We start from the raw sequence: 19661 nt of genomic DNA, 5'->3' as shown, positions 1-19661 counted from the left end.
ACAAATATTCAACTTCCTGGGAAATACATTTTAAATCCTGTTAATTAAGAAATTCAAGTATTTAATTAATTTAATACAATATCATATATCATAATCAAAGAATTGCACTTGATGTTACCATACCAGGTTATCTGATTTTTCCGCGACACTTTTTTTACACGTGCAGTGGTGTTCCTTGATTAAGGAGATCTATTTGAAATTTTAAACCATTTACGGAATGAATTACCACATAGCGAGATCAAGATCAATATTATTTGTAGTCATTTGCTTAAAGTTAATGTTGTATGAACTCCACTAACAAAAGTAGAATGTTGTTGGGCACATCTTTTTCTCCCTATTCTACCGCCATTGTCATAAGTACCAAGACCACCCCGAGAATCTGAGCTTTTAGAGAGGTTAGGCAGGACGCTCTCGGCGTTTGAACGACATGAGTTATTAGACGGCGTGAAATTAATTTCTTTAAAATCAGTGAAGCTTGTTTTTATTTAGACTGCTAAAGAAATAATGTAGAGTAAGAGTAGAATTTTTCACATATTAGAATAATTTGATATACCCGGGTAGATGAAGAAAACCAAAACGTGTTTAACCAATATTCATTTTTAATTAGTATAGTGACTTTAAATACTGTTTAAGTTTACTTTTTTACGCTGTTTACCTCGATTTGTTTACAAAGTCCTTTTTTACCGGTCACACTAAATCAAACCCTAATGTTAGCATTTCCCTGGTGCTTGGTTTTCTGCTTGTTGCAGACTACTTCCAGGGCCTAGTAGGTCAAACTTGGAAGCTCTATGGCTCTAAGTCATCGTAGAAAATTTGGAAAAAACAAGTTATACTACTCAACTCACCCCTAAAACTCCTAAATTTTTTTTAATAACCTTTTGCAACATCCTGTATAATCATTATTGAATAATTTATTCTTTTAATCATGATTTAATTATGCAATTACACTAAATATTCATTATTTAAATAAAAGTGTATAAATGTATCAAGGTAGAAAGATATTTGAATGTGGTTTGGCTATTCTGATATCGTGGCTGTTAGCTCGAGTGAAGCCAAGGCCCATTTTAGATGTGAAAAATGTCACTTGTTAAAAACAACGAATTGTCGCGAGGGGATTTTTTCACAGAGTACCATCGTTTTTATTGATTATTGCGAATTATCTTGGAACAATTCGCGATATACCTCTTTCGCACTTTTAATCATGTTAAGAAAAATGAAATCATGAATAGCCTAGAATAAGCAACTACAATCAGTAACTAGACCATTCTTTTAAATTTGCAACATGTGCTACAATTGTCGGTAAATATTCATTTTCATAGAAAACAGTACGAGAACGCAACTTCTCCGATCTAAAAAACTGATAAATTTTAAAGAAGCTACGAGAAATTGTTAGTTTCTTTCGAAAATCTCATATTTTCCAATCCATTGCCTGAAGCCTTCAACCGCCGTGGTTGTATTGATTATTGGCAAAATTGAAGAGTTATTGAAACGTCGAAGGAATTTTGCTAGTTCCCGGTTTAAAGGAATTATATGACATTTTTTAGATAAATAATATTCAATTGAACTATGTTTTTGTAAAAATAATGCTTTTGCAAGGAAATTGTTGATATATTACGATATTTCTTAGTTTGCACTTGTCACGTATTCAACTTACACAAAATTATTAACTCTTAATGGAATTTAAATTGATTATAAAAAGCGAAATATTTTTAAGACATGGCAAAATATTTAAATTGTTACGTGGTTAAGCAAATTAAGTGGCACAATTAAGCCTGGCCAATTTTCCAAAAGTTCAAAACATCGGCTTACTGGTAGATTTCTAACAAACATCCAATTTTTAATCGGCCGAATTTGAACCAAAAGATTTTGATTCGTATTAATTTTCTCATTTATTTGTAAGGACACAATGTGACCAAGGACGTGAGGGGTTTATTTTTTGCTGTTCACAAGATTATATATATATACACATATATTAAACGTATTCGTTAGAAAGCTGTTTAGCTAACCGCATCCGGTGTTTTATTTGAGATTATGATTAAGGTGAAATTTCAAAATGGCCATTGGAAGCACTAAAATTACCAAATTCAAGCTAAAATTTTCCCAATTTCGAGCAAAACATTTTTCAAGTATTAAATGTAACTGCGTGAGTGGTAGCTGCCGTATCTTTATGGCGCCATCTGCCATTCTTGACCGAAAATCTCCAATTAAATTAAATTAAATTACACTAGTTTGAGGCAGCTCACCAAAGAATTTATGAAGCTGACGTACAAAAAGAAATTAAAATTGTAAGGGTGAGATGGAGTAACTTTCAATCATACTCCAACACCTCAAATTTGTCGAGTCATGATAATTACTGTCTAATCATTTTCTTTTTACCTTATTTGTACGTTCAGAATTTGAAATTCAAAATATAAGCGCTCTTAACACCTTTTCATTAAAAAATCGATTTGAAAGTAATAAACAAGCAGGTGCTCATAATTGTTTTAAGGAAACTTAAGATAATTAATATGTTAGAGGGTTTGAACATATAATAAGAAGGTTCTTAATTGTTTATTTAAATTTTATTTACTTTAATCAAATGACGCTCAACTTTTCAGAGTAGAGTGACCAATTGACTTATTCTTGTAATATACTAACCGAAAAGCCCCCTTCCAGGCAGACCCTCGGCTACTTGTGTGTTTCGAGGCACTCCACCCCAGTAAGCCCCCAAACCCCTTTTTCCCATGGGATAATTTCCATGACACTCTATTCCCCATAGTCGAACCACCGCAGTAAGGCACCTTCCCCCTTGGACCCATTCGAGAATTTCCGTGGCACCCTTTACCCCATAGTCGAACCACCGCAGTAAAGCACCGTCCCTTTTTCCCATGCGATAATTTCCGTGGTACCCTTTTCCCCAATGTAGAACCACCCCCAGTAAGGCCCTTCCTTCCCCTTTTCCCCATGTGATAATTATCGGGGTACCCCTCCCACTTTTCCCCATGTGATAATTATCGGGGTACCCCTCCCACTTTTCCCCATGTGATAATTATCGGGGTAACCCCTCCCCCTTTTCCCCATGTGATAATTATCGGGGTAACCCCTCCCCCTTTTCCCCATGTGATAATTATCGGGGTACCCCTCCCACTTTTCCCCATGTGATAATTATCAGGGTAACCCCTCCCCCTTTTCCCCATGTGATAATTATCGGGATACCACCTTCCCCTTATCCCCATGTGATCATTATCGGGGTACCCCCTTCCCCTTATCCCCATGTGATAATTAAAGGGGTACCCCTCCCCCTTATCAGTAGGATGAGCTAACATCTTCAGGGTTTTTCCATGTAGAGGTACCCGTGGGGGTCAGCACCGGAAGTCCTCGGTTCCTTCCCCCTTCCAGTAGGTGCCGCGGGATGGTTGACATTTTCCTCCCCCTCGGGTCATTGGCCCCCGCCTAGTGGCGCGTGTACTGCGCACTGATTGGCTGGCGCGGGAACCACGCGGTTACTACGCGGCGGGTGTACTGCGCGCTGATTGGCTGGCGCGAAATTATTCAAAATGGCGCTGATTGGTTGGTGTTTTGGCGCGAAAAGGGGTCAGTACTCCTTAAAAGGAATTCTCAGGTTCGCTATACTCGGTCCCCGTTTTCCATTGTTAAGGCGGTGACAGGTTTTGATTGATTACGGCAGATGTTTATCGGGGAATGCGCCGTTGCTAGGTTACCCACTACGCTGTTAGAGGAAACTCTAGATTTTTATTCGGGACGATTTCGTTGTATACGTAAATTTCGAAAGAAAAATGGCTGCGTTAAATAGCCACTATATTCCTTTAAAATTTCTTTCGAAAAAAAAACGATTAATGAGTTTCGTTAATTGGAAGGTACCAGGTGTACATAAATCAGACTTGGCCACGCAAGGGTTTTATTCGTTACCGGACAGCGTATCGGTCAAGTGCGCCTTCTGTTCGCTAGTCATAACCGATTGGAAAAGCGTACCCCTCATTCGACACTTGGAAAAGATACCGCTGTGCCCTTTCATGAAAGGAGAATCTGTAGGAAACGAAACAAATGTCGAGTAGGGATGACGGTAGCTTACCGAACAACTTTGTAAATAGCAAATAGTTCGAATCCCCTCCAAATAAGAGACCGTCATTCTTTTTATAAAAATGAACGACTTTTACGTAACTCTACCGAGTAACGCCTCTAGCGACCTCTATCCGGCGAATACTCAGTCAAACTTTAAAGAAAACTTGGGTCGTTCTATAACACTACCGGACAAATTTGTTGTTGGCGTGTCGGAAGTAATTTTGCCTCCCAACTGGGAAAATATCACGGATAAAACTAATAATTTTCAATTAAAAACGGTAGCCGCTGACTATTATAAAAAACGACCTTACATTTATAAAATCTCATTAAAAGTTGCTAAATTGGAAGCCGAAAAAGACACTGCCGGATTTGTCATCAAATATAGTCTGATTAAAAAAGTTGTACGCGCTATTAACGAAGGAATAAGGGAAAATGGACTGGACGCCTACATTTCTTTCAAAATCTGGGAAAAACCCGATGGACTTTATTTGATTTACGATCCGACAATACATAACTCCGCGGACCCCAAGAAGAAGAAGACCAATTTCGAGTTATTTATTCCTGACGGACCTTTGAAAGAACTGTTATGTTTCGAGGGGAAGGATGACACGGGGTATCAATCGGGGGTATATCAGCCGTCAAAACCGGTAACCCCCTATACGAGGAGCATAATTTTAAATCATCTAAATTATATTGAAATCAAAGAAAATCTACTATGCGATATGACTTTTACACGCAACGTAGAAGTTGACTGTAATATTCCGATTGGAACTTATTTAAGTATTCAAGCAATATTAGACGCCATGTCAAACACTATCCCTGATCACGTGAGAAACCTTGTTCATTTCGGTATAAACCCCAATGGCACAATCCATGTAGGAGCTGATCACGGGGCTGTGACTATTTTCTTCAAATCGAGTAAGAAAGGTTTAGGAGAATTATTAGGATTTACGGATTTCGATTTTGACCTGGTTGGTCATGACAGTACTTACCCCGCCGACTTATCCCGAGGAGCCAGTACGCTTTATCTATATTCGAATTTAATATACCCCCAGTATACCGGAGATACTTTCGCTCCTCTCATGAAAATTATACCGTTAGCGAGCAATGATCAGCCTCGTAATAATTCTATTATATACGACAAAATACACTATTACCCGGTTAAATCTAGAGAGTTAGAATTGATCGAAATAGACTTAAAAACTGATTTTGGAGAAAATTTGATATTTAACGCGGGGAAGACGGTCGTTCGACTTCATTTCAAGAAAGATGTCACAGAGTGACAGTTATTTACGTTACTATAAGTCTCAATATGGGGGACGAGTGTTTGCTGGCCCCGTTTACCAGAGAGGGCGTGGTTTGGGTGGAATATTTAAGAAATTAATGAGACATATTACACCGATGGTAACACCTTTGCGCAGCGAAGCGCTAGGTCTCGGAAAGCGTATGTTCGGTGATTTGGAATCCGGTGTAGATCCGCAATTGGCTATCCGCGACAATTTACGATTAGCCGGAATCAATTTGTTACATAAAGCCGCTGACAGAATCAGTAAGCTCCAGTCAGGCAGTGGAACTCGTAAGAGACGCGCGCCTTCTAGACAACGGAAAAAGAAAACGAAAAAATCAAGGACGAAAGACGATTTTTTGGGATAAGAAACAATGGCGCTTAGAGAAGGCATGCTAAGTTCGTTAGACTTGTTCGAACGACCCGTGTTAAATACCAACATATTAGCTACAACCGAAATACGATATCTACCCACGTATAACTTGACCGACAGTGAACCTCTCGAATTTTTTATTCCGGCATCTGATGACTTATACATTGATTTATCTAAAACTATGCTCAAACTAAAAATGAAACTCGTGCATTTCGATGGTACTGACGTACCAGCCACTGAAGTGAAAGTCGGGGTCACGAATAATCTTATTGGAACTCTTTTTTCGCAAATCGACGCTTATCTGGGCGACACGTCTGTGCAATCTACAAATAATCTTTCGGCATATAACGCGTACTTGGCGAAATTGCTGAATTTTGGCGAAGACGCTAAGAAAACGCAACTGGAGAATGGAATGTTTTATATGAACTTGGCCTGTAACCCGCAATACATGTGGGAACCTCTATTTAACAATGTTCGTAACGGAATGCTGAAGAGATGCGCGCGAACGAAAGAATCGACCACGTTTGAGTTAATGGGCCATTTACCCCTCGATACTTGCCACATGAATAAGTTTATTGTCAAACAACTACCCGTAAGATTCCGCTTAGTAAGAAGCCCTCGTTTAACTTGTATAATAGTTTTAGAGCAGGGAAAAGATTATAAGCTAATTTTAGAACAGGCGTATTTATACGTTACTAAAGTCAAGGTGGCTCCGCAGATAAGTTTAGCCCACGCTAGGATGTTAGAAAGCGGAATACCAGCGATTTATCCCATTACGCAAACAATTATGAAAAGTTTTTCTATCGCTCAGGGTCTGAAAAATATAAATCGCGATAACGTAATACTCGGGAGAATACCAAAAAGGGCCGTTGTAGTTTTTGTCAAAGAAGAAGCTTTCAACGGGTCATTGACCACAAATAGCTTGCAATTTGAACATATAAATATCACCGACTTGTCTTTGTCAGTCGGACCGGATAGGTACCCTCCTGACGGCTTTCAAATGGATTATGCAAATTCAAATTACTGTTTATCTTATCAGGCTTTATTCGAGTCAATGGGCATAGCTTCCGAAGATAGGGGTAATTATCTAAATTTCGCGAATTTTAAGGCGGGGTACACGGTCTTTACTTTTGATATGTCGGAGGACCAGAACGCCTTGGCTGATCATACGAGTATTCCTCGACAGGGGTCTCTACGTTTAGATGTTCAATTGAAAGACCCCCTACCGACTTATGTCGTGTGTACAATGTACTTTGAATTTGATAACGAGATTTTAATTACTCAGGACAGAAAGGTGATATATAGTACCGAATAAAATGAGCCACCCTGTTTTATATTCGATTAGTTCCACGCGAGCTTTTGTTTGAGAATGACACGCCCCCATTTTCTCTCCAACCAACTCGACATTTTTTTATCGGCGAATCTCGCGGAGCCTGAAATTTTAATTAACCGTCAAGGACATAGAAAATATGTAAATTTTAGCGTAAAAGTGTGGAAAAATCTTTGGAACTATGATCAAGAAATTGAAAGGTTTTTCAATAACACTACAGAAGCTATACGTTTTCACAGCTGGTTGTCGGATAACGTCAAGTTGGAAGGATTCTTCTGTCAGCGTGGAAGAAATATTGATATTCGCGGCTATATTCGTGGGTCTAATTCAAATTACGACGTTGTGTATTCCTCCGCCAACGGGGTCGCCCTGGATAAAGAAGCCTGGGACCGTTTGAAGATTATCCGTACGAGTCTCGACAAAGAAATAACCGACCGAAAAGACACTTTTCAAGGAATGAAAATGTCTATTTTAGGCGAATTAAAAAGTGTATTATTTACGTTAACCGAGGCGTGCCCAAACCTGCCCTGCCATAATCAATTGGCCCATCACATTAGTTGCAAACCGATCGCGTCACATTTCTGCGAAAGACTCGAAAAAAGTTGAAAGATGGCGATACCCCTTATGAACTATGACAACGTAATTAAGGCGTTTTACGTGAACTTTCCCGACTATAAACTGGGGGTAGAAAATTTAGATCATAATATATTGCAAAATGAATCTGAAATTTTATCAGAGCTGATGTATTAAAAATTTCCATTAAAATGTATAAAAAATGTAAACTTTGCTGGTCTTTCATTAATAATGTAGCACACTTTGAACTGTTAAGACAAGAATATAGAATCTATTTATTTTGACCCAGAAAATCTCGGAAGTCTGGGAGGACTAAAACGTTTATCCGAACAATTACCCTCTATTTCCAAGAAAAAATTTAAAGATTGGGCGCTGATCCAAGACGTTGCACAAAGATAGAAAATGTAATTTTCCTAGAAATAGGACTTATGTCACGAGCTTGAACGAAGAACATCAGGCTGATTTAATCGAGTTAAACGAATTAAAAAATATTAATAAATTTAATTATATTCTTACTAATATCGATATTCTGTCCCGATATTTATTCGCTATTCCCGTGAAAATCCAGAGAGCGAGCGATATCTTAGAGGCTTTCAAAAAAATCCACAAACAACGTACGCCTTTGGAAATTAACAAGGCTCTGAATTTTTAAATCGTACCGTGCAACGCTATTTCAAGGAACAGGGGATTAAGCATTTCGTTTGCTACGGCGATAAAAAAAGCAGCGTATGCGAGAGAGTGAATAGGACGCTTAAAAATAAAATTTACAGATTTCTTACCAAAAGTAAAGGAAAAAATTTTATAAAAGAACTACCAAAAATTGTAAAGTCCTATAACGACAGCGTTCATCGCACGACGGGATTTAGACCTAGCGAAATAACCTTAGCCAATGAGCATCTAGTTTGGCAAAAATTATTTGGAAAGAAAGCGAAACGAGAGGAACCGAAATTCAAGATTGGCGATCACGTGCGCATATCAAAAACCAGCAAAGTATTTCGTAAGGGATTTAGAGGATATTGGGGCAAAGAGGTTTTTACTATATCGAAGGTGATAAATAAACCCCGCCCACTCTCCCATATCAAGGACAAGAATAACGAGAAAATATTGGGGTCATTTTACCCAGAAGAAATTTAAAGGGTTTTGCCATAAATACTTTTCAATTGGACGCCTTTTTAAAATGCGACCCTAGAACCAAACCTTTTTTCATGGCACATTTTCCAAAGATACTTTACCTCGAGATTGTCCGAAAAAAAGCCCTTTTGTTTGGTGGCCAATGTACTAGACTCATCCATGCCAGGAAGCCATTGGATAGGAATCTTCGTCAGTGCTAAAAATAAGAAAGTACAACGCGTGGGAGATTTTTTTGTTCTTTCGGTCAACATTTTGATGTCTACGGTTTTAAATAGGATCATTTAGCTCAGAAATGGTTTTATAATAAAAATATAATTCAAGATATGAAACAAGATACTTGCGGTTTGCACGTTGCTTCGTTTCTGTTAAATAGGTCTGCTGGATTAAGCTTTAAGCAAATTTTAAAAAGGTTTTATAATGAAATATATATGAACGAAGTAATTTCGCTATTGGCATTGTGTGTACATTTATTTAATAACGAAAACAGATTTTGTAATCAATAGTGTTTAATAAACATTTTTTTACAAAAAACATTAATTTTCCCATTCATTAATTTCCTAATCATTAATTTCACGATCATTAGAATACGCCCGGCGTGTTTCTTTGCGACCTTGGCGGGTTGGCAATTCTTTTCTTGTCAAGAGCGGTCCTACGAAAGGCAAGGAAACAGGTTCGGTCGTATTACGAAGAGTGGATTCCGAGGGCTTGTAGCTGCTGTCTTTGAAAGTTGGCGTGCTATATTCTAGACTCGTTTCGCTTCGAGATTTATGTAGCTCAGCTCCAGCGGGCGAAGTGAAAACGTTGCTAGCGCCGTTCTTCCATTTCCCCTTTTGGTAGCCTGGTGTACTCGCAAAGTCAGGCTTGAATGGAATATTTCGTGACGTCACGAGATGCAGTGGGGCTGCAATCAAAGTTTCATGGGCGTAATCGGGCGACTGACTTTCGTCCAACCCCGAAATGCCGGAGACACTCTGCCATGGTGTAGAAATTCCAGGATTTATCGGTGATGCTAGGAGGGGGCTGTTAATAGCCATTTCCAGTTGGCGGAGAGGTTGTTGTACGGCTCTTTGCACGTGTTGTACGGGCGGCGCGGCGAACAGTTGATGAGGCTGATTTGGCGTTTGGGGAGGCAAAAAAAAAACACTTGGCGAGGCGAGCGCCGGGTTACCGAATGAAACGTTAGGTACAGCGGGAGGCTGGTAGATCGCACCGTGTGGCAACTGTATCGGCGCTAACGTACTCGAAGAAGGAGGTAAAGGGGGCGGTTTTATTTGAACGGCTGGTGCGCCGTCGTTATCTTTAATTCTGAGATACCGCGCAAACATTGCCAGATATTCTCGTAGTTTTTCTTCTTCACTACCGTCTCGAATGGATTTGTTAAGAATACTATTCATGTGTTCTTGTATTAAATTTAGCAATGTTTCGGTATCGGATAAATATCTATCCGCGGGTAGCAAGACAAATTTCTTCATCGTGCCGGATTAATTATACGACCCAAGATTGGCGGGATGAGCGAATCGAGAACGCCCCCCAAAAACCGCCCGTTTGCGAGACTAGAATTCTTCGCCGATAGTTATCACTGAGATCTCTTTGACCTAGTTTTCTAATAGATTTTTTTTATTGTTGCAATTGCCGTCGTTTATTCTCGCCAACGGGTAAAGCTCCGCGGCAAATATTATGATAGATATTCGCGATTGAGCCAACCTGATCTCGCGTGGCGTTCTTAAGTAAAAATCGTCTTTGATTTAGGGAAGCCTTTTTCAATAAAGTTAAATACGGGCGGCTTTCTATAATTGACCTAGGCAAAGGCATTTTACAGAATGACGTAAAATTAGAATAAACCTTTTGTTATATATTCTGATTATTACAATAATGTACATTTTCCTCTACCAAAAATGATATATACATAAAACAAAAAAGCTAATTTTCGGTAAATACTAGCATCGGTCCTTCGTCAATGAGACATTGTGTTCTAACTTTTAGAAATTCGGCAGTTTTTTGTTGTAGGTCAACAACCACGTTAGAATAGGGCTTATCCGACGTTACGTAATTATAAACGTTGCTCAGAAAATTATGGTTATGCGGAAAAATCTGACGACTTAAATGTTTTATTTGTGATGGATCACGGGGGCTCCGGAACAGGACTATAAATGAGGCGTTAAGCGAAATGTCGCGCGAAAATCTGCCCTCACCAAAGACGTTCTGACATAAGAATACAATACTCAGATTCAGATGATGCGAACACACGCGAAAAAGTTCAGATACCATTGCGTTGTCTAAGCACTCGCTCGAAAGGTCGTATAGCACCATGAGGTTGTTTTGTCTTTTGTCAAATAAATCTTCGGATTTATCGCTAAAGAGCCCTTTATGGAATTCAATTTCGGGGGCGAGGGTTTTTAATTCGTCAAATTGATCGTTCCAAAGATTGTAGCAATATAAAATTTTTTGGGGTGGATTGTCGAACATTAAATTTTTATTTTTCAGGAGATTAAACGTCCAGTGAAGTTTTCCCGACTTACTGGGGCCAGCCAAAAGAAAGGTACACGGGGTTTGAAATTTTAGGCGTGTGAGGGACATGAATATCCGTAGGGAATAGAAGTACCGTCTTTGAAAAATATACGTTTCGTCGACGTCAATCCCACGAGTTTTTCGGCTTGTCTGAGATACAAGTGCCCGGTTTTTTGTCTTTTCACGTTAAAGGGAATCTCGACTCGGTATTTTAATTCGCGGTTCTCGAGCGCCAACTGCTTTATCGTGTCAAAGTTTAAGATGGTCTGATTTTTTTAGTAAGAGTGACGCCTTTTATCTTGGTTAAAATTTTGACCGATTCGAACAAGATAGAGTAACCCTTTTGGGCTATCGTGGTAAAAGCTTTAATGGGGTCATTAGGATATTCATCCGTAAGTCCGCCCAAGCTGCTTGATAAAGTTAAATCTAATTTCTTATCGTGTATCAGAATACAACTGTCTGTATCGCCGTAGGCCAAATTAGGCCCTATTTTAGCCATAAGATTATATAATTTAATACGCCCATACGAGGCGACGAAAATGCCCACAGTTGGGGAACCTTTACGATAAGCCGGGACGTGGTCTTCGTGATATTTGGTCGTCACGAGAGCCATTCCGTTTTCTAGGAGTTTTAAATCGGTCAGCTCTTTCGTTTTATCAGTTAAAATTTTAACCAAGTCGGCGTAGGAATTTATAAAAGAACTATTATTTAGACGTAATTGAATTAGGTGACGCCCCCAAAGCTGGTTAAGGGAAAGCTTGCCAAGCGCTTTGATAGCGGGGTTAGAGCTAACCTCTTCGAGGCCTATTTTTATCCCGTCCTGTTCCCAAAAGTCTTTTAAATATTTTTGTTTTTCTTCTAAGGTGTCAACGTTTTTAGGAAAACCAGCGTATTGGGTTTTCATTTTATAAAAATCTCTGACGTAATCGTCAAATAGGGGGCAGTCAGAGTCGAAAGTTTCACGGTAATGCTGCACTTCGTCAATTGGTAAAACTTTATAGTTATATTGAAGGGATAAATAAAACTCGGGGATCGTATACGTGTCTGTAATCGCGCGTTCCGCCTCGGAATGACGACAGTCGGCTAGATTATAGAGGGCGCACGTTCTGCATAGCGTAAACATTAATTTATCGCCAATCAGGGAGCCCAAGACGGTGAGATATAGATCTTGGGGTGGGGCAAGAGTCGCTTTGATAAGCCCGAAATAGAAATCGGGTTCGTAATTAAAGTTGCTAGTTAAGATTACGGGGAGCCCTTTGGGGTATCGGTAATTTTTGGACATTGAAACGGAGGGGTTCATGCTGTTAAAGTCGTAAATTTTAATAGGCCTCTTGGGGGTGGATTCTATATACATTAAAAAATTTTCAACGAGCCCACCCCTCAGAGCGCTTCGCGAATTGATCGGGTCGGAGAAAGCCAGTTCGTCGCAAAAAGAATTTATTTCGGGGTTTTCTTTTAAAAAAGTGTCCCATTCACACTCCCATATGGTAATTAAACGCGCGTTGGGGTAATTTTGACGATAAAACTCGATTTTGTCGAGAGTTTTTAAGTAATTATTGATATTAGATTCTTTGAGTTCGTAATTGTACCCATTATTGTCAGTGTGATTGCGACACCCGTGCCAGAAACACCCGAAAAATTCCCCAATTATTATAGGGTCAGCGCTGTAAATGTCGGGGTGGTAGGGGGCAAAATACTTTTCGCCCTCCAAAGATCACGCCGTTTGAAACTTTACGTGCATTTTTTGCTCCAAGTAAGCCGCCCATCTGAGAGCTTTAACGGAATGCTTGCCCCTGTACCCTGCTGGCGGGATAATAGCTATGGTATTTGGTTTCAGATACCGACTCAAAAATAAATCGGTTAAAGCTCCTGGTAGAGTCACGCTTTTTCCCGCCAAAATGTCGAAATTGACCTTTTCTCTAAAAAGATTTCTGAACCGGTCAAAACCCCTCTGTAACAGCTTGACGTCATCAATGGCGTACTTTGTTTCGAAATTTGCCAATTGGTCGGGGGTGAATTTATTTACTTCGAAAAAGGATTTTTCCGGTACGACGCCAATATAGTCTAAGATGTCTTTTTTAAGAATGAATACGGGAAAAATCCCTTGCTTTCGCTTAAATTAAAGGTTTTGGAGAAGCTTCTGAGAGTGGCTGGAAAATAAGAAAAGCTATCTATAAATCTTATATTGTATTTGGAAAGAAACATCGCGAGAAGTTTGCAGCCTTTAAAGATAACTTCGGGGGTTATTGACCGGGCCAGAACACCTTTTAATACGAGTAAGCTGTCAAATCCAGACCCAAAATGCGAAATGCACGTAATGTTTTTAAAAACTTGTTCGACCTTTGAATATTTGGTCTTACCCTTTTTTGCAACGACCTGACTCTCCAATAAGTAATCTAAAAACGTCTCGACGCAGTTTAAGCCGGTAAAGGTACGGTAATCGTACGTTTCAGAGTAAGGACTGTCTTGCATAGCAGTAATGAGCAGAACGGGTTTAATCTCGTCATTGTCGACTAAAGTTTCAAAATCAAAGTAAAGGATTCTGGTGGAATTTTCCGGTAACGTGATAGGTTGAACAAAACACGCATTTTTCGGGTGCTCAATTTTGCAATAGTGACAATTCAAATCGCATACGTGGTCCCCTTCAAACTCTTTCCCGCAAGTCAGGCAACGTTTGAGTTTGTCGCACGTGCCTAATTCTATATGCTTTTGGAAGGACGTATCCCCCGAAAAATATCTAAAGCAGTGGGCGCAGAGTTGACTAGCTTCGGTATGGGAAACATTCCTGTCGAGACACCGCTGATAATTAACGGGGCCCTCGCAATTGTGCTTCTTTTTTTCTTTGCTATTCGTAAAAACTTTCAAACAAAATGGGCAGTACCCTATTCCACCGAACATGGCGGCGTAAGACCTCACTACGTGGACGGGGTTTCCTAATTTAAGGAGAAAGATTTTTTTGGGTTGAAAGTGGCCTAAATAAATGGGATCAAAATTGGAATCGGAATCGAGTAGTATAATTTGATAATCTGGCAAGATATTTTGGAATTTAGGAATGTCTTTTATTTGAACAGGACCTGGGGGAACTTTTGACAATCTGTGTAACGCAAAAGCCGCTTTTTTGTTTTGGATGGTTGACATTACGAGTGTAATCTAGATCATTCATATTAAAATTTTTGGATTGGCCTTTATTTTTTAATTCTTGGTAGTCAGCGAGGCATTTTCCTACAGCTACAGCCCTGGCAAAACACAGATTATCAGAATTGCCAATTGGACTTAAGGTATTGCCCTGTTCAATGTAATTTTCTAAGCACTCAATAGTCCTGTTACGAATACTTTTTCGAATACCACTCATATTGGTGTCTTGCAGAAGAATTATGTCGAATTTTGGGGGGGCTTCAAAGTATAAATTCTTATGGGACTGGGCTACCTGCTCGATACCGCTTAAAATTCCATCGGCCGTCAACTCGTTTAGGTTCATAAATTGGAAATTAATGGGCTCTTAGAGTTCGTCCGAACTGACCGCTATTCTGATACGACTATAACCCTGATTTTCATCGCTAATTTCGTTTAATTGGATTGGAAAATTTGGTTTAATTGGGTTTCTATTCGCACTTGAATTCTAAAAGTTTTCATTTGTATTTTTTGGAAAACCGAGAGATAATTTTAGTAACCGAATAATAGTTCTCAGGTCGAAACCTGGTACTTAAATCGAGAGGAGCTTTTTGAGTCATTGTATTTTACGAATTTCGTCGTAGCGTTGAGTCACTTCCCTGAATAACCGCAGGACGTCATGAATGTCTTTTCTGCCAAATAGGGTCAGCGATTTTGCAAATGAGGAACCAGAATTTTTGGTCAAGCAAGTGTGACCGGTGGTCTGGCTATGGCGAATTTCTAATTTATCGCCCTCAATTAGGTAAACGGCGTCTTGGCCCTTGACGTCTTCTAAGGCTACTTTAAGCTGGGGTCCTGATTCTAGTTTAACGCATACACCCTGTTTAGTCGGTTGCGGACGACTGGATGCTACGTGCGTGGCGAAACGCCTTATATCTATATATATTTTTCGGTCAAAGGTCGTTATTTTAACGCCCAAATCTCCGAGCTCGGAGAATTCTAATACAATATCGTGCCAAGTGGTATTCTTTGTTAATTTTTCTGTCTTGTTTAGCCCCTTTCCCAGCGAATAATTGTCGAGGTTTAATTTTTTTAATTACTTCGCCGACTTTCGATTTTCTAGCGTATACTTCGGGCAACTGCACTGCTGCTGTTGGGGGAGTGTCATAATCGAGCTGCCTAAGACATATAGAGATTAAAAACTAATCTCGCTTAATTTTTTTTTAAAAAAACATAATTACCATCTTGCTGATCTTCTTGAGTCGTCGGGGAGAGTGAGTGCGGTGTTTGTCACTTCTGCAAAATTGACCGTTGCGCGATTATTATATACTGGCAAGGTAAGGGGTGGGGGGAGGAACAAAATAATCACGTGACAGTTAATGAATATTGACAGGTGTATTCAATTTGTTAAAATGATTAATTACTTAACGAAAGCGGAATGAACCGGTTTCTACCATGACTATGCGAAAGTATCGTTCACTACCCGGCCATTTTTTCAGCGAATGCGCCACCTCAATTTGACGTAATAATTCGAGAAATATGACATAATTAATAGTTGTTTGCGATTCTCTCGGTATTGTCACTAAAGGTATTTGCGCCGCTAAGTTATTTCTACGCCGAATAACACCTGCTCGTAATCAATCAAAACCTGTCACCGCCTTAACAATGGAAAACGGGGACCGAGTATAGTGAACCTGGGAATTCCTTTAAAGGAGTACTGACCCCTTTTCGCGCCAAAACACCAACCAATCAGCACCATTTTGAATAATTTCGCGCCAGCCAATCAGCGCGCAGTACACCCGCCACGTAGTAACCACGTGGTTTCCGTGCCAGCCAATCAGCGCGCAGTACACGCGCCACTCGGCGGGGGTCAATTACCCGAGGGGGAGGAAAACGTCAACCCCCCGCGGCACTTGCCGGAAGGGGGAAGAAAGCGGGGACTTCCGGTGCTGACCCCTCTACATGGAAAAACCCTGAAGACGTTAGCTCATCCTACTCTTATCCCCATGTGATAAATATCGGGGTACCCCCTTCCCCTTTTCCACATGTGATCATTATCGGGGTCACCCCTTACCATTATCCCCTTGTGATCATTATCGGGGTACCCCTTCCCCTAATCCCCATGTGATAATTATCGGGGTACCCCTCCCCCTTATCCCCATGTGATAATTATCGGGGTACCCCTCCCCCTTATCCCCATGTGATAATTATCGGGGTACCCACTCCCACTTTTCCCCATGTGATAATTACCGTAGTACCCTCTCCCCCTTTCCAATGCGAGAATTTCCATGGTACCCTTTTCCCCGCACAAATACCTTTAACTCGCAGTCGTACCAAACCCCCCAGTAACCTTTAAACCCCTGTATCCAATGGCTGATGCATAAAGGCCACGGGACTATCCAATCAGAACGACCCCGAACCCCCCTCCCCTCCCCGTTTCCGAAGCTCACAGGCCTTCGGAAACTACCCCATACGATCCCCCCCTCTGCGGCGGAAAGACAGAAAATTTCGGGTGTATTGTGTTTTGGGACAAACCCGGCCTAACTCTCAGGGGTGACAGATTTTGAGCATTTTTAAAAACTGACATTAGAGTCACTTGTGAAAATTTGTAATAAAGAAACTAAAAACCAAATCGGAAATTGAAGCCGACTCGATGCGAAAACGCGAATCGCAGCGTACGTAAAAAAATTGCCACGTGACCCTCGCGCTAGTAACAAGCGCGCGAAAAGCGTCAGAAAATCGAGAAATAAATCGCCAAAATCGGTTGACGAATGATCCTACCTACCACCCAACCAACAGCTTTTTATTATATAGATTTTCTAATAAAATGTTTTTGATTATTAAGGTAAATTCCCGGTGAACTGTACGACATCATGGGCTTGAAACTTTTGGCGGTTTTCTTGGCGTTGACGCTCTGCGCTGTCCTTGGAATTGGAGCAGTTGAAATGGGAGCAAGTAAGAAGGGAATTAAACTAGTGTTTACGGATATTTGTCGATTTTTTGGATTTTTACAGAAATTTATTTTATTGAAAACGGATAAAATGAATAAGGCTGGCGCCATCTGCTACAATTTTATGTAATTACCGCTATTTCGTAATTTCGGTATTTTTTTATTAATGGAATAAATCGGTTGAAACAGACCAATTTAAAGGGAGCAAATGACAATGAGAACATTCCTTAGTGTCTTTTGAGTAGTTGCAAATAAAGAGAAAGAAATCGGCGCTCATCTCATTTTACGCTCATTAAGTGGCTCCACGAATGTACTAATTTCTAAAGGGAGTTATTAGAAATGAATATACCCTTCGTTTTGCTTTTACTATAAAAAACCAAACAGCACACCTCAGTTTTAGAGGTTTGTAAAAAATGAAACCTTGCTCCTCAATTTAAGCGCTTTGTAAAAAAGGATACAACTCTCTCCAATTTTCGCTCTCAGTAAAACTCTATCGATAAAAGTCTTAAAGTAGGGGCTCTGTATCATCGTAAGCTTTTCATTTTATTGCAGTTTGAAAAGCGATCAAAGAAATTCTTACAATGAACTTAGCTTGTCCGTAGCACAGTTGACACCAATTTTGTGGTTATCTAATAATATTTAAACAAAAAACATTTTTTTTTTCAAAATCCTATTTAATCCAATTTAACATAAAAGTAGGAAATAGATTAATTAAGAGTACTCTAGTAGCAAACGTTTAGTATCTTCCATTTCTACGCGCAAACCAAGAGTGATCGGGCTCGAGATCAATGACGTGAGAGATGGATTTGAACAATCAAACGTTACCCGGAATCTTGTATAAAACAATCGCGTAAAAAGAATAAAAATAAATTGCATATTTTCAGAATGTAGGGGCATAGAAACAATTTGCAACGACTTGAAATGTGCGAAGAAAGAATATGGACATTGCTTTAAATTTTCTGTTGGGGAATCTAGTTCCTCTGCTTGCGTTTGCCGCTGCGCAACAAACGATGACTGCAAAACATTTAAGAAAAAAAGTGGACGACCTCAAAAATGCCTGAGCGCTTATGGAAAGAAATTCTGCAATTGAATGTATGAAGAAAGTATATTATAATTAAATTTACATTATACTAGAATGTGATAGCACTCTTTTTGTAATAATTAAATCTGCACTTCAGTTAAAATATATATGTGAAATTTCCAATTTATTTTAAAGGAGATATAAGCTCAATGCAAAGTGATACAAGAATGTTTACGCAAAGATGAGCGTTGTGTAGTAATCTTACAACTTGGTCCCGAATTTATTCTACCAATTTTGATGGTGTTGTATCAATAAAGACTGTTTGGAAAACATTTATTTTAAGTCACAAGTTGGTAAAAGAATTAAGCGTGCGTTTTAATAATAAAAATAAATTAAAATATAATAAAATGTAATAAAATATAATAAAATATAATAAATTATAATAAAATATAATAAAATATAATACAATATAATAAAATGTAACGAAATGTAATAAAATATAATAAATTATAATAAAATATAATAAAATATAATATAATTAAATATAATATAATTAAATATAATAAAATATAATATAATTAAATATAATATAATTAAATATAATAAAATATAATAAAATAAAAAATAAAATTAAATTAAAAATTAAATAAAATAGCGCTGGCACTCACCGGGTGAAGACGTCTCTTTTTTCGCTCCGTGTTGTCTAGTGTTTTTTTTAGTATTTTAGCTGAGGCTTCAGGTTGTGCCGTTGTATGGCGGCCCCGACCCAAAATGGGTTAGAGTGTGCAATAACTGGTGGCTTTACCGGGGAGTCGGGGTCCAGCTCTTGTAACCCATAAGGGCGGTGGCGCACTGGGAGATGTTAGCTCTGATCAAATGGTCCTATCTCCACCTCCGACTTCGGTCAGGTGTGGGCTGGATACTGGGCTTCGGCTCAGGCTAATGGAGAGGGGCCGGGCAAACTGGCCGCCTCGGCGGATTGGGTTGCCTGCTGTGGGGCTGCGGGCCTCCGTATGAGGGCACGGTGGGACCCTCTCCCGGCCTTTTAGATCACACCGGGATCTCCGGTGCCAGCTGTGCCAGGTTATGCATGCTGCTGTGTGCCTGCCGTTCCCCTTTAGGCGCTCTCTCCAAAGGGCTTGGCTCCCTGCCTCTGTAGGCGGGGTGTCGGCCGGAGTTGCTAGAGCACCCGTTCTCTATCCCACTGCTGTGTGCGAAGTGGCGGGCTGGTCGTCCCTATGTTGCACCTTCCGCTGGGTTGTGCGGCTTGCGTCGAGGGTGCGGCCATCAGTAGTGGGGTTCTGCTACCCATGCTGG

At 39.8% G+C, this 19661-nt stretch overlaps 1 long non-coding RNA gene across 2 annotated transcripts in view; it reads left to right on the top strand.

The window, feature by feature from the left end:
• Positions 1 to 18511, top strand: part of LOC149921297 (uncharacterized) — a 33689-nt gene extending 15178 nt beyond the window's left edge. For both annotated transcript variants that reach the window (XR_016477322.1, XR_016477321.1), the window contains 2 exons: positions 17219 to 17328; positions 18208 to 18511. This is a non-coding gene — a long non-coding RNA (uncharacterized LOC149921297). The remainder of the gene's footprint in view (positions 1 to 17218; positions 17329 to 18207) is intronic.
• Positions 18512 to 19661: the final 1150 nt, after the last annotated feature.

This window comes from Leiobunum rupestre, chromosome 11, assembly GCF_980474605.1.
Source record: "Leiobunum rupestre chromosome 11, qqLeiRupe1.1.hap1, whole genome shotgun sequence".
Classification (NCBI taxonomy): Eukaryota; Metazoa; Arthropoda; class Arachnida; order Opiliones; family Sclerosomatidae; genus Leiobunum; species Leiobunum rupestre.
The sequence above is the reverse complement of the archived record's forward strand: the minus strand, read 5'-3'. Positions and strand labels throughout refer to the sequence as shown.